We start from the raw sequence: 9,230 nt of genomic DNA, 5'->3' as shown, positions 1-9,230 counted from the left end.
CTTATCATTGATTGATTCATATGAACAAGTGACGTCGTTCAAAGTTGTTCGTTTTCATTAAAATATTTTTAATGATTTTTTATTCATTTTCAAGAAACTTTGCCGTACAATTTAATGCTTAAATTTTTACAGCGCGTAAGAAAACATTTTTTGTATAAAATTTTCCGTAGGGCTGAAATAGGTACGAAACTAAATAATAACCCGTCGAATAAGTTATTTTTATGTTTTGAAAATGTTTTATACCACTGACGGTTAAGTGCAACAAGCAGTTCCCGAATTCATTTACCCTTTTGGGGATTATGACGTCAGCATCAGTCTAGTTAGAACTTTATGATAGGGATTAACAACAACGATATATCGTTGTTTAGCAGTATAAGGGTTAAAAGGTAATTTGTAAAACCCAGTCTTCGAGTGATCCGATGAACGGTAGCAAGAATGACAGTTTGGGTATATTTCTAAGCTTCACGTGGTAAAATTCTCATTTACCTCAAACATGAAGCTTTAGCAACCGCTTATTATGTACAATAGTTAGATTGGTCAAAAGCCTTCCTGCGTTAAGGTTTTTTTTTGTTGGTTGGTCATAAAAACAATATCTTATTATTCAAAGCTGTGTGGGAAAAGGCTTCAATGTATGAGTAAATAACAAAATAATTTTAACAATTATTTCGTCGATCGCACTCTGATGTTTGATAATTGATTATTATTTGAGTAGTGTCATTAATGGATTATTTCAAAATATCCTATCCACGTTTCTATTAAATAACTAAACAGAGAAGATCGTCAGCTATTTCGTTATTGATTGGAAAATTAACATAAATATCATTATAATAATTAGAACGAAACGTTGGCAAGTAAAATACGAAGCATATAATTAGTATGAAAATAATTATATCAATAAGCATTGTTAACTAACAATGTATCCTAGAATATAGGTGCATATTTTATTTATAGATAGTAGGTAAAAAGGTTAATTTACATTTTCCTAATAATAATAAAACTGTTTGATTGGTGTCGATACAATTATAAAAGTTGAATGAGTTTTAATTATTGCACAACTGCAGAAATATACATTATTAATTACTTACCGTAATTTCTACGTAATTAAATTAGGATAACTATTAAGAATAACTTGTATTTAATACACGTGTAAGTATAAATTAAAGACAATATATGTTTCGAAATTTTAAATGATTTCGTTTTTGCTGCGTTTCTTTTTTGGCTGATCAACCCATCTTCAGGATAAATAAAAACAGATTTATAATGAATGTCTTAAATAATTTAGTCCCAACTCAATAAAAATTTTCGAGTTCGATGAAGATCACGGGTATGAGTCTTTACTGTCTCGAAGTATTTTTATAATGTAAATAAATGTATCAGGTTTTTCATTTCTTTACTGTCTTTTAACAAAGATCATTTTGCCATATATATATACATATATTATAACGAAGCTAGGAAATTTGAAGATATTTGGTTTTAAAATGATTGACTTTAGAATTAAATAAAAAATGCCTAAAAAAATATACGCATTTTACATAGGGAATTTTTAAAAATCCAGTTAAATGACACTAGAGTAAAACTTACCCTACTTACGCATTATGATATAGTTTAATAGTATTTAATTTTGATCAAATGCATTTTTTATATTTTCTGTGTTGGCGATCTATCCAAATGAGGATGATTAAAAACCCATATATTGTATTTTAAATAACTTACTTGCACACGAATATAAACTAATACTATGTTAATAATTATATGTTTTTTCATCTTTATATCAACCTACATCTACATATCAACATTGCTCGAGCAATATCATATTATATTTATGATCTTAGATTATTATCTCGATTTTATTTGAATTCGCGATTCTCAAATGTTATTTTAACATCCGTTCCCAATAAATAAAATATTTTATTGTCAGTCATACGAATATGTAATCTGGGAAGTAATTATCACTGGGTAGATACGTATTTAAGCTCGTCATAAATTCAACTTATTTGTATTATCTTTTTATGTGAATTGAATTCGGAAATAATATGTTATTAAAATAATTGTTTCATTTGTTCCATGGATTCCTTATAAATGTACAAAAAATAATTCTTAGAGCGATGCTTTCATGTCTCCCAACCTTTCTATATGAGACATTGTTTCAATTTAGGAAGGTATTGGACATTAGTCATTTTTTAAATAAAATAGTCATTGATACATTTCTGATCTAGCGGTTACAAGAGATCCCAGCAGAATGCTCGTGCGAGGTTTTCCTGTAATTTGAATTATTTTAAACCTAAAACACACTCGACTTTCAATCAGGGAAATGTCTCTTTTGTGACCCCAAGAGTGCTCAGTGTCCTGGATGAACATATGAAGTTCTCCGAAACAAAAGCTCTTTTCAAGAAAGTGTACAAGTTTGGATTTTGTGTAAGGGAATACCATTGTAGGAGACTGCTGCTAGACATTGCTTCGGAACGCGAACAGACGCGACTGTTGGGTATTTTAAATTTTAGTTTGGTATTATGCTACTTTTTAATTACTTTTTTTTAATAAAGGAGTTGCATATTTTTTGTCTTGCTTATTATGTACAATGCTTATAGTAATTGCAAAAGGTATGTTCCTTCTAACTTTTTACTATAGTGTGAGGATCTGGTGGTGGAAACTCATACAGGAGAAGCCGGACTATTGACAGGCATAAGCAAGTCTTCCGTTCCACTTTGAGAGCGTTCGGCATTTTGTGTCCTATTTTTATTTAATTTCAGAATCACCTTTAATATTTCTACCATGTATGATATTACCTCATGCGATAAGTCCTTATGACTTATTACAGTTACGATATCTTCTAGGTCCTCATCCAGACTTCTGCATCGCGCCTCCAGCTGCATTCGCTCTAAGCTGAAAATGGGACAATGCATCAACAAACGAGGGACATCTTGGGTGTCTCATCAGCACATGGACAGCTGTTGATTTCTGAGATCTTGAAACGGTGAAGATAGCTCATAAAACATCCGTGGCCTGTAAGGATTTGAGTCAGTTCGTAGCCAACTTGCTGCGTTTTCTTGAAATCAAAAGTATGAAAGATTGTTGGAAAAAATATTTTAGTTGCCTGTCCGGTAGTTTCACGTAAATTCCGGTCGTTCCAGAGCTTAAGAGTTCTGCCTCTTATTTTCTTTTTGGCAAAACTTAAAGGAAATCTGTCAAAATCAGGAGCCGTTTTCTTGAGAGTAGGTATTATGCTACTATTTTCATGGAGGTATTTCACGCGATAGTTTTCCTGAATATATAGTATGTATATTGTACACACTCACAAGGGGGAGGTAAAGAGGAGTTTTGTGATTGTTGGACAAACGCCATAAATATTTCATGGTGTTTGATCGGGGGGCGGTTCGAGTCTTCTTTTGTCGCGTCCTTTTGCCTTTTTATTGTACGATGCAATTGGTGATTCGAACACATTATAAACTAATGCTTTCTTTATTTGGTTTGATTTTATTTTGAAACACAAGCATTGCAAAATATCATACAAAATCGCTTTGACCTTTTCATGAGCAGATTTCTAAACATATTTTATTTATGTACTTGGCTTACTGTAGTTTACGAATTGTGCCTTATCACGTATGCACATATTGCACATTGATGTTTTGTATCATATAATACTAACGTTTTCGTTGTATTTGTATTTTAGTTGTGAAAGCTTTAAGATATCAGCTTGATTGTAAATTTCTTATGCAAAAAAATAACAATCCAGAAAAATAAAGCAATAAATAACAGCATTCCAAAGAACAAAACATAAAAAATATCAAATGTAAGTATTAAAATATAAATTATACAAATTAAGTTACATACATAATCAAATATACAAAACAATAGTTTCATCAAAATCAATAGAAAATAATACAAAAAAATAATTGAAATGATAATTGAGATATTACGAGTTAGAAATTAATGTAATAAATAATATGCTGAATAGCAGTGATTACTAAATTAAATAACACAAAAATAAATCATGAAAAAACATAAAAATATCAAGATTAGTATATAATAAGCAAATAAAAGTTTGAAAGGAAAGTAGATTAATAAATTTTCACTAGTCTCAAACTTTAAAAAGATTGACAATCTCGTCGCTACCAATGTGCAGCAGTCAATTGCAATAATTTTTCTTATTTATACATTAGCACTTGTGGAGTTTTTCATGGCTGCTGGACGATGATTAAAAAATCATAATATTTTAAATGTAGTTTAATGACTAAAAAAACTATATTTGTTACGCAAATATGAGAGTACATCAGAGCGTTAAGGAAGATTATTTTTAATGATCGATTCATTTCCTGAAGAGCAAAATTTGTGTTTTAGGTGACTTTGTAACAAAGCTCTTAAATGTTTAGATTTGCTGTGTTACAATTACAATTAAAATTACTTAATTTTATTGAACTCCGCAATTTGTTTTGTAACAAACGAAACGCTTCAAAAATTATATTTACAACGTGGCAATTATAATAGTCCAGAAACTCCGTACGCGCATCAAACGGAAGCCGACTAAAGTACTCATAAATGAGTATTTTTACGTTTTGGGCATTAGTTACTCTGTAGACGTCGCTTCCTACGCAACTGCCGATTTAAATTAAACTATGCCGTGTTGTGTCGTTTGTGTCAATATACTGCTAAAAGGGAAAATGGTAGGATCACATTTCATGTGTAAGTTGCTAATTCACAAATAATTTGATTTAAGAATTCGATTATTTTACCATCTGTCAGATTGTTAAATAAAGCACCGTGAATATTTTGTTATTCCTGCCAGGATAGTCGATTTTTTTACCCGGCATTGTATTAATAAACCTTAGTATAATATTTAACGGTATTTAAACATCAACAGATGAAAGAATTGGAGGAATATAGATGTTCAAATATGGGCAGAATGGTGAATGTTACACAATGTGTAAAGTCACTACTTAAACCAGCCATTGACAGTTCATAAGCCCTGTAGATTCCTAGACTTCTATATTACCTTCTCTTAAATGTTCTACATATCTTTTGTAATACGTTAATATAAACAGCTCCCCAGGGAGTTGAATCCAGTCCTTGTCTACAAAAATTTGGATAAACTCAAAATATTGTTGGTATTTATTTACATAATTAGGTACTAAATTGTTTTTGAATGATTTTTTTTCGTTTGCCTAATAAAGGTACCTGTTTTTTTATAGTCCAGTCTGCAAAATATTTTTTGTGGTAAAACATAACACAATATAACACCAAATTACCTTATATATTTTTTATTATTCGCGGTCTGGTTACATTTCGCGGCCACTTCACGCATGCGCGCAGGCGGGATGTTGGACTTTTGGACACCGTGCGATGTATGCAAACATGATTCTACGCGCCCTTTGGTATTTTATAATTCTATGGGGAGAACATTGAAATAGAGAGTCAGAGTCAAGCGAACACTTCAAACAAACAGGCAAACCATCACGCCGTTTCCTCGTGGGGGTGGGCAGGGAGGACGGAACGCCATATCACCCTGTCTGAGCACACGGACCTCGATTCCCCACATGCATACTGCGTACGTCTTCCGGTCTTATTGTATTCTACTAGATATCTCCGCCCCCGATCGTCGCTCATCTGAACAACCTACTCTACTTGTGTACAACTTACTCTGCCGGTAAATAAAGTTAATTTAAATCAAGTGTTTTCTACTTCACGACTTCCACTAGCGCCGAGTTCCAGAACCAAAAAGAAAAAAAATTGGTATATAAATACTTTCCAACAATTAAATGTGTACGCTGGATGCAATACCTGCAAATAAAAATACAACATTAAAAAATGTTAAGAATAACCAAATAAACTAATATTTATATTGTGGTCCTGCGGCTAGTGTTGCGGACTCACGGGTCAGAGGTCCGAGGTTCGAACCTCACTTTACCCAAACTTAATTTCGACTTTCTAATACTGAGTTATTTACAACATGTTGAAAATGGTCACCAAAATTGATATATTTGGATACATTATAAGAAAGCTTATATTTCTTTTTTCTATTAAATAAAAAAAAATCTTTTGAATGGTAATATAATACTGAATGTTCTAAAATAATAATTTATTAGTTAATTAGGTAATGCTTTAAATATTCATATTGGTAAAAAAATATCTTTCTGGCTAACAATAAATAGATAAACAGGTTAAAAAAGAGAAAAAAAAAACAGAACAAAGAACAAAAACATACTATTTAAACATTTAAACGAATGCAATTTTTTCGTTAACCAATTGCCTCTTAGATTTGAGTTTAATTCATCAGTTGTTATATGATTTTTGTAGATGTTTTGTTTGAATTAAATTTGATTTATTCAACCCTTAAACCAACAACGTAAAACATATTTGTGGGCTTTTTGCCAAATTAAATTTTAACCAATAAAATAAAAGTGCTTAGTGTAGAGATAAATTTTATCACAGGCGGTTTGATCTAATAATTTCTTTTTGTTTTGTAACATGTTTCAATGACTTTACTGATGGTTGACGGCCTCCGTGGTGCAATGGCTAAGACGCTTGACTCACGAATGAAAGAATCCGGGTTCGATTCCCGATGAGAACACAAAAAATAAATGTAATTTTTCTCAAACCTGAGTGTTTTGTGCTGTAATTCACCATTGTATTTGGGCCTTCTGGCTTGTTAAGGTGTAAAACAATTCAAATACAAATAATGTGTTTTAAAAAAAAAGAAGAAAATTAAATAAAAACTGATTTCTTATTTTAAAATAATTTATCGCTATCAATTATTTTTAAATAGCATATCGTTAACTCCCGTTTGGCTATGATTTAACATAAATCTACATATAATAAAATACTTATATGTTTAAATAATTATTTCAAAAAGTATAAAAATAGATCATAGAAAGTCAATTTTTTGTAATTTTGAGATTTTTGCAATAAGTTTTAGTGCTGAATGCTATATTTTACTGAAAACCAGGTCCATTTACGTATCAACGCTTTTTTACAAAATCAATATTACCACATCTGCTACTGGAAATATGTACAAAATTACAACACTTCCATACTAACGCAATATATTGCTAATCCGTTGTCCTACTTAAAGCAAAATAAACTTTTAATCAAAAGTGTACTAAAATAGCAAGACTCATAGTTTCTGACTATGTAAAAACTTCAATCTTGATTTTCCAACAAACAAGAACTCTTCTTTTTCTTGAAGTTTTTCTTGTATTGTAACGAAATATTATTTTTTTTATTTTCAAATACCCGTATTTCAAAATATCTTGTAATTTGCTCAAAGTAACACGACGCTACAGCACCGTTTGTAGAGATTTTTAGTAGCCTTAGTTAAACAAAATTTCACAATTTATATTGAACTGAGAAATAAAATCATCAATTATCTCTCTACAAAGTAAATGCCGCGAATATGAAAGCACCTCATCTGAAAATCCCGCAAAACTGACGAATGATATCGTTAAATGCCATAGAAATATCTTGAAAATGTTCGAATAACAACATTCTTACGAATTTTCCTTCGAACCGTAGGCAGTGTTTTTGCACTGTATTAAACCAATTAGTTCTACCTTCAAAGAGAGCAATTTTTATGATGCGAGTAAAATGCGCTTATAGGGCTATTAGGATACAGTGGTGTAGTTGGGCCGGAGCGCACCGGAGCGGCGCTCCGGCACTTTTTATCTGAGCGGAGCGGCGCTCCGGCTCTGGCCAGGAACAAATATTACGTTTCAAAAAATATCTACTTAAGTCTCTTCAAACAATTCGAAATAACAACAAACGTATTTATTGCCAATAACTGGCAAAAGTCTAAACATGTGTCCCCCCCCTCACCCCTCCCACTTCCCTCCCACTTCTTCGTAGTGGTGGGGGTGCGCTCCGGTACTTTTTTATTTAGGACTACACCACTGATTAGGAACAGGTGAAACAAACTTTGAAATATACTTACCGCAATTTCTTAGAACGAAAATTGGTAAAAGAAAGCCGACCTTTGCGTCCGCGTGGCAGATGGCGTCGAACTACAATGTTTTTCTCTTTTTTTTCTGTGCCGAAAATGACGGCGTTTCATCGTCTTCAATATTGTGTTTTCCGCATCTTATCATTGCCGGTGACAGCATTGGAACTGCAATTTCAGCTAATATAGATTATTTTAGATTACATATAAGATACAGGAAATGAAAAATACTTACAAACAACATATTGCATAGATACTTGAAATCGACCAATGATACATAATGTAATAATTAAAATGCACGTTGAATAAATTAAAATACAAACAATATGTTGCAAAATGTTTGAAAAATACTTATAAATACTCGTTATGACATATATTTAGCCTTAGAATAGATATTAATATTAATGTTCAAAAATGGGTAAATGTAAAAATTTGTCTCCGCCATAAAATAGACACTTTTTTGTGTATTTTGTCTTGATGCATTACATTTATTTCTCTTTGATTATTAGATTGAGAATATTAAATTACCATAGCACCTATACAAATTTAGTTCATTAAATTTTTCTAAAAAACAAAAATCGGGTTGGTACCTAGGTACCTGTTTGTGGATTTAAAGTTTTTTTTTAAAATGAATGATCGAAATTAGTAGGTAAATTTGTAATTGGTGTTTTTTTTTAATATAACTAATGAGAAATATTTTTGCTCTTATAATTTACGCAATTATTTCGACTTTGAGACCATTTCCAACGAGTTGTAAATAAGTCAGAGTTAGAAAATTGGAATTAAGTTGGGGTAAAGTAGGATTCGAACCTCGGACCTCTGATCCACGAGTCCGATTGATTTTAATATAAAAACTTTAATATGAAGTTCTCTAAAATAAACGCTAACTCAATAAATAAGATAATATTTTATCTGTTTGCCTAACTACTCAAATACTAACCAAGATGAATATAGTCTGCGAGATTTGGGCTAATCAAACAATAAATTATATATTTAGTGCATAGATTTTGATTGATAACCTTAACCTTCCATTAAGCAAACCAGTAGCTCAATTACAAATAACTATCGACGTGCTAATAGGCGACATGATAAAACTTTTAAAATTTTTCATTCTCACCATGGTTGTTTGACGTATTCGCGATCAAAATGCAACACCCGTGAATACCTTATATTTAATGTCAAAATATTTACGTTTCGCGACGTATAATCCTGCTGCGCAATCACAAACTTGAATTTCACCGGTGTAAATATGGAAAATATTCTAAAACTGCTATTTTTATTCACATTTATAGCATTCAGCCGG

Source organism: Micrasema longulum, unplaced genomic scaffold (assembly GCF_059751315.1).
Source record: "Micrasema longulum isolate JH-2025_06_02 unplaced genomic scaffold, ASM5975131v1 h1tg001085l, whole genome shotgun sequence".
Classification (NCBI taxonomy): domain Eukaryota; kingdom Metazoa; phylum Arthropoda; class Insecta; order Trichoptera; family Brachycentridae; genus Micrasema; species Micrasema longulum.
The sequence above is the reverse complement of the archived record's forward strand: the minus strand, read 5'-3'. Positions refer to the sequence as shown.